The sequence below is a fragment of the Denticeps clupeoides genome, unplaced genomic scaffold (assembly GCF_900700375.1).
Source record: "Denticeps clupeoides unplaced genomic scaffold, fDenClu1.1, whole genome shotgun sequence".
Lineage (NCBI taxonomy): Eukaryota > Metazoa > Chordata > Actinopteri > Clupeiformes > Denticipitidae > Denticeps > Denticeps clupeoides.
The window spans coordinates 67,415-73,414 of NW_021629846.1; the positions used below are offsets into that span (position 1 = coordinate 67,415).

The window sequence follows — 6,000 nt, forward strand, 5'->3', positions numbered from 1 at the left end:
GAGGACAACCCCGTCCCCGACACTGCATATTCCCCGGCTCATGGCGTTGTAGCGGACGCCAGGGCGGAGCCCTGAAAGCTGATCCCGCTGTGCGGCGAGCGCAAACCTCTTAAACCAGGTCGTGCATTTTAATTACAGAACCACCATAAAACCCACCCCAGCTTCTATTTACAGAAGAAATACGCTTTTTACATTTAAAATGAAGACAATCATTCTATTCATTGATGGAGATGCAGAGAACAGACAGACAGCTTTCAGAAGCCCCCGCCCCAAACTTGCAGGTGAAAAGTATAGATGAATCTCATGGTAACTGGTGGAGACCACTTTCACATTCTTATCAGACAGTAGGACAGAAAAAGAATAAAAAAAGGCCTCGACTTTCTCACAGTGACGTTGCCATGCCGACACTGATCACGTTATTATTGGATGCCACCTTTCTTTAGATAGGCTTTCACCGTGACAGTCTTGTGATCTGTTCTTATTGCTTGATCAGATGGCACATGGGTGGGGTCTCGTTTCAGACGCGACAGCGGGAAGTCAACAAGCCTTCTGCTTTGGCAATTTCTGAACTTCCAAACCAAAAAACCCAGAAAAAACGTGGACATAAAGACGCATGTGTTACAGAATAAACCGGACTGTTGCGCTACAGGCGTGGTCGGGGCAGAGCGGCGAAGGAAAGGAGAGGCGTGCTTCCCTGGCACCCCCTCCTGGGTCCCCTCTCACAGTGGAACGTTCCGGAACAGCAGCCATCTTCTGCAGCTGCAGGTCTCCCCAGATCCCGGCGGCTGGCCCGTTCTGGGAGGAAAAATACAGAAACAAAACCAAAAAAAAGAAACTAAAACGAAATCGGCTAAATGCGGCTCCGCCCACATCCATCCAGGGTCCAGAGGAGCGAGCCAGAGCGTCACCGCCAGTCAGGAAAAACGGCAGACCTCGGAACGAGACCCCGCCTCCCATACATTCACATCGGAAGCTTCAGTGGTGAAGGGGTCACCTGCGCCCCCAAGATGCCCAGCCGGGCACGGCATGTGGCTCAGTTGAAGACTGGGAACGTACGCGGTGGCGCGGAGGAACTCAAACGTAATTCCACCGCCAACTTCATTCTTCTTCTACTGGATTCATGCAAGAACGGCGAGGAACAGGCACCGTACGCAGAGGCATGCCACACAAGTCGCATTGCAGCTCGCATTCCACCGCCCACTGCCGCGGTGACGTCACGAAGCAACATGCAGGGGCTCACCGATGGGCTCGGGGGTTAAAGGTCGAGGAAATCAGCAGAGGGCCACGTTTTCTTGCACTACAACGGATTTTTACTTCTAGTTTTCCACAAGATAATATCACAACCGCGGGCATGCATACCATAAAGCATACGCGGACAGACAGGACGAGGTCCCCCCGGAAGACGTGCGGACGGTGACGAGGAAGTTACATTCATCAGCGTCCTCCAGCGCGGAGGACAACGTCACCAGGGCCGAGATGGGGTGCGAGGAGGAGGAGCAGGGGGAGGAGTCTGGCCCCACCCCCCATCCTCACGTATCGCACGCATTCTAAACGGCGGCCTGCTGTGCTCCGGCCGCCACCCCCCCAACCCACCGCACAATAGAGGCGAGCATCCAATCAGGCGAGCATCATCCGGCGGCTACTGGGGGAGGGACGAGCGAGAACAGAGCGGGGGAGGGAGTGTGGTGGGCTGAGTGGCGGGGAGGGGTCAGGGAGGAGGTGAAAGGTCACTGCTTGCACTTTTCTCCAGGTTCTCTCTCTCTCTCTCCGGGCGGGCGGGCGGCGGGGCGTGCCTCACTCCTCGCGCAGCTGCAGTCGGGTAGCGGTGGTAGCGGATCTGGAAGAAGAGCCTCTGCGAGGGGCTAGCGGCTCATGCCGGGCAGGCCGGTAGTCCTCGCTCTCGCCCGTCCGCCGGAAGCCCAGGGACTCGTACAGCTTGTGGGCGGCCATCTTGACCGCGGTGGTGCCCAGGACCACGGCGGAGTAGTTGTTGAGCAGGGCGAACTCCCAGCACGCGGCGGCCGAGCGCTTTGGCGATGCCTTTACCGCCGGTAACGCGAGTCCACCGACATGCGCCGCAGCTCCACGGTGTTGTCGTCCCTCCCGGCCCTGAGCGGCCACCATCCCGACCACGCGGCCGCCCAGCACCGCCACCCAGAAGCCGGAACCTGCCGGAGAAACACACGGTTACGCGCGCAGCCCCAGCCACGTTGCTACGGTAACCAACCGCCCGACAGAACTCATACCCAAGCCGGTCAGTAGTGACAGGGACAGTCCCCCCTGGACACACTCAGGGACACGATGGTAGTAAGTGGGGTTCCCCACCACAGATGGCACAGTCCCGCGTGGCGGCAGCATGATGTCACATCGACCTGACGTCTCACCTGCTGTGTCCTGGTGTGTGTGTCTGCACTGATCCAGGCATGGGGGGGGGTGGGGGGACAAACCACAGGCACATTTGAAGTCTGCGTCACGGTGAGGAGCTCAGGAACGTGTCCGGCCTCACGGTCAATATCAACGGACCTGAACGAGTCCCAGATCCTCACAGAGGAACCCACAGATGTCAGGGGTGCAAAACAAAGAGGGAGAACATCCACCAGTTCCACCTCCCATTCCGTCTAATGGCATTACCCACAATTCCACAGTGTGAATCTGCTTAGCAGCTGTGTGTGTGTGTGTGTGTGTGTGTTCGGTCAGACCCCCAGACATGCACTTGCTGTAGGGAGTGAGGGATATCTGCAGTGCCCCACCCCCTTCCAGCCACGCCCTGACCCGCCCTCACCTGCCGGCTTCAGGTAGTAGGCCTCGATGTCGGCCATGTCGGTGTGCAGCGCGCTGTCCAGGTAGGCGAGGATGACCACCCTGCTGTAGTAGTAGCGCGCCCCCAGCAGGACGAAGGGGGCGCAGCAGGTCAGCGCCACGACTTGGTGACAGCGAAGCACACGACTGGGGACAGAGGGGACAGAGGTAAGGGCGCGCGCGCGCACACACACACACACAGGTGTAGGAGAGGGCGTGGCCCCGCCGGACTCCGAGGAGGCGTGGCCTGCGCAGCATCCCGCAGCGGGGCGCTCCTCTCGGCCAGGCGGGGGCGCGCCGCGGGGGACGCGCCGCGGGTACTCACGCGTCAGCAGCGCGTACAGCAGCTGGGTGCGGGTGTGGCGGCGCAGGCCGCGGAACGCGGTGTTGGGGATCCGCTCCGTGATGCCCTCGCAGAAGATGCGTCGCACCTCGGCGCGGTCGGCGCGCTCGTACTCGCGGATGAGGAGCGCGTCCCCGCTGCGCGCCCCCTTGGCGTCCGGCGCGGCCGCGGCGGGGCTCCACATCATGGCGTCGGCTTTGGGCGCCGGTATGGCGTCGCGTTCGTCCGCAACGATTTTCGTCTCGCAAACCATGTCGGGAGGAGAACTCTGCATGCGCGGGCGCGGCGGGAGCGGTGTCGGAGGAGAGAGAGGAGCGCGCGGCGGCGGCGGCGACGATGATGAGGATGAAGAATGAGGAGGAGGAGGAGGGTCTGTGGCGGATTGACGCGCTGCGACCCTCGACTCCGCTTCACGCCAAGAACCGGCGCGCCGCTCCGCGCCGCGTTTATAACGTGGTTCCGCGGCGCCGCCGGCTCCCGGCTCCCCTGATTGGTCCGCGGCCTGGTCAGCGTGGGCGGCGCCGTAGGAGTAGACACGCCCACGCCAAAATCGCCCCGACGCCGCCGTCCTTTCTCCCTCGTCCTCCAGCGGCGCGCGTGTGTCGGGGCGGGGGCTTGGCCGTCAACACGGAGGGGGCGGGGCCTGGACTGTCGCCGGTGCGCGCGCATCGTACTGGTGCAGCATCGGCGCACGTGGTTCAAATGAATGCGACGGAAAAAGGGTGCTGATGTGAGAGAGAGGCGAGAGAGAGAGAGAGAGGGAGAAAGAGAGGTGTGTAAGAGAGAAGGTGTGTGTGAGCGAGAGAGAGAGTGTTTGTCTGAGTGTGTGTGTGGAGATTTGAGAGAGAGAGTGTGTGGTGTGAGGAGAGAGCGTGTGTGTGACAGAGTTTGAAAGAGAGAGAGTGTGGTGTGTGTGTGTGTGTGAAAGAGAGTGTGAAAGAGAGAAGGTGTGTATGTGTGAGAAAGAGTGTGTATATTCGAAGTCTGTGTGTGTGAGACGCGAGAGAGCCGTGTGTGAAGCGAGTGTGTGTGGGTGTGTGTGAGCGCGTGTGACGAGAGAGTGTGGTGTATGAGCGAAGGTGTGTGTGTGTGTGTGAGCGAGTGCGTGCGTGTGTGTGTGTGTGTGTTTGCGAGCGCGTGTGTCATATGAGCAGTCTGTGTGTTGTGAGCAGCGAGAGAGTGTGTGACGCGCGTGTGTGTGTGTGTGTGTGTGTGAGAGAGTGTGCACGCGCGAGTGTGTGTATAGCGAAGGTGTGTGTGTGTGTGTGAGCGCGTGTGTGTGTGTGTGTGTGTGCCGCGGCGTGTGATATGAGAGTCTGTGTGTGAGAGAGAGAGAGAGTGTGTGAAGAGAGAGTGTGTGTGTGTGTGTGTTGCTCTGTTTTCTCCCCGCTGTATGGACCCAAGCCACACTGCTGCAGTAATGAGTGACAGACTTACTGCACTGCAGCGGATCACACACACACACACTCTCACACACTCACTCACACACACACCTCCTGCAACACGCGCCATTTCGACTTTCTGCTGATGTTTTACATAAATCCAGCTCAACAAGCTACAAAGCGGTATTCAAATCTCACTCACACACACACACACACTCACTCTCTCTCTCTCTCTCTCTCTCTCTCCACACGTGCTTGGCTTGCTCTGCTGCAGCACTGCGCCTTCATTTGAATACGGCGGCGATCAGGGTGCTTCGGTCAGAACTAGTTTAGACCAGATCCCTCCAACACACACCACACACACACACACCACATTCCCTGGTTTAAACTGGAGACGGAACCTTTACATCCCATCTGGTATTTATGAACCAATAATAATAGCGCGCGGCTGGTGATGTGTGTGTCTGGCATGGCGGTAATGTCGGAAATCGGAGAACCCGCAGGCTGTGACCTTTGACTCGAATTCAATTAACTGTCAACGGCCGTCAGAGGTGATGATGGACAGCGGGTCCCAAACCGTTACTGAGTGTGTAAAACCTGTGTATGTCTGTGATACTGGATGGGAACCTGATGGTCGACCTGTGGAACCACAGACGATGCACACAGGTCTGATACGTTCTCACACACAGAACCTAAAAACGTCCTCAAACACAGAACCTGAAAATGTTCTCACACACAGACCTCACCACAGAACCCAAACACGTCCTCACACACAGACCTAAAACGTCCTCACACGAACCTAAACAAACACCCTCATATACAGAACCCAAACACATCCTCATATACAGAACCCACACATCCTCACACACAGAACCTGAATATGTTCTCACACACAGAACCCAAACAGACCTCACACACAGAACCTAAAAACGTCCTCAAACACAGAACCTGAAAATGTTCTCACACACAGACCTCACACACAGAACCCAAACCTCCTCACACACAGAACCTAAAACGTCCTCACACGCAAAACCTAAAAACGTCCTCACACAGAACCTAAACACATCCTCATACACAGAACCTAAACACTCCTCATATACAGAACCAAAACTCATCCTCACACACAGAACCTGAATGTTCTCACACACGAACCCAATCAGACCTCACACACAGAACCTGAATATGTTCTCACACACAGACCTCACACACAGAACCCAAACAAACCTCACACAGAGAACTCAAACACGTCCTCACACACAGAACCTGAATATGTTCTCACACAGAACCCAAACAGACCTCACACACAGAACCTAAAAAGTCCTCACACACAGAACCTAAAAACGTCCTCAAACACAGAACCTGAAAATGTTCTCACACACAGACCTCACACACAGAACCCAACAGACCTCACACACAGAACCTGAATATGCTCTCACACACAGAACCCAAACAGACCTCACACCAGAACCTGAATAT

General features: G+C 57.0%; 1 pseudogene; it reads right to left on the reverse strand.

Moving 5' to 3' along the window:
• Nucleotides 1-990: 990 nt before the first annotated feature.
• On the reverse strand, nt 991-3,416 carry LOC114775932 (N-acetylaspartate synthetase-like; annotated as a pseudogene).
• Between the last annotated feature and the right edge of the window lie 2,584 nt (nt 3,417-6,000).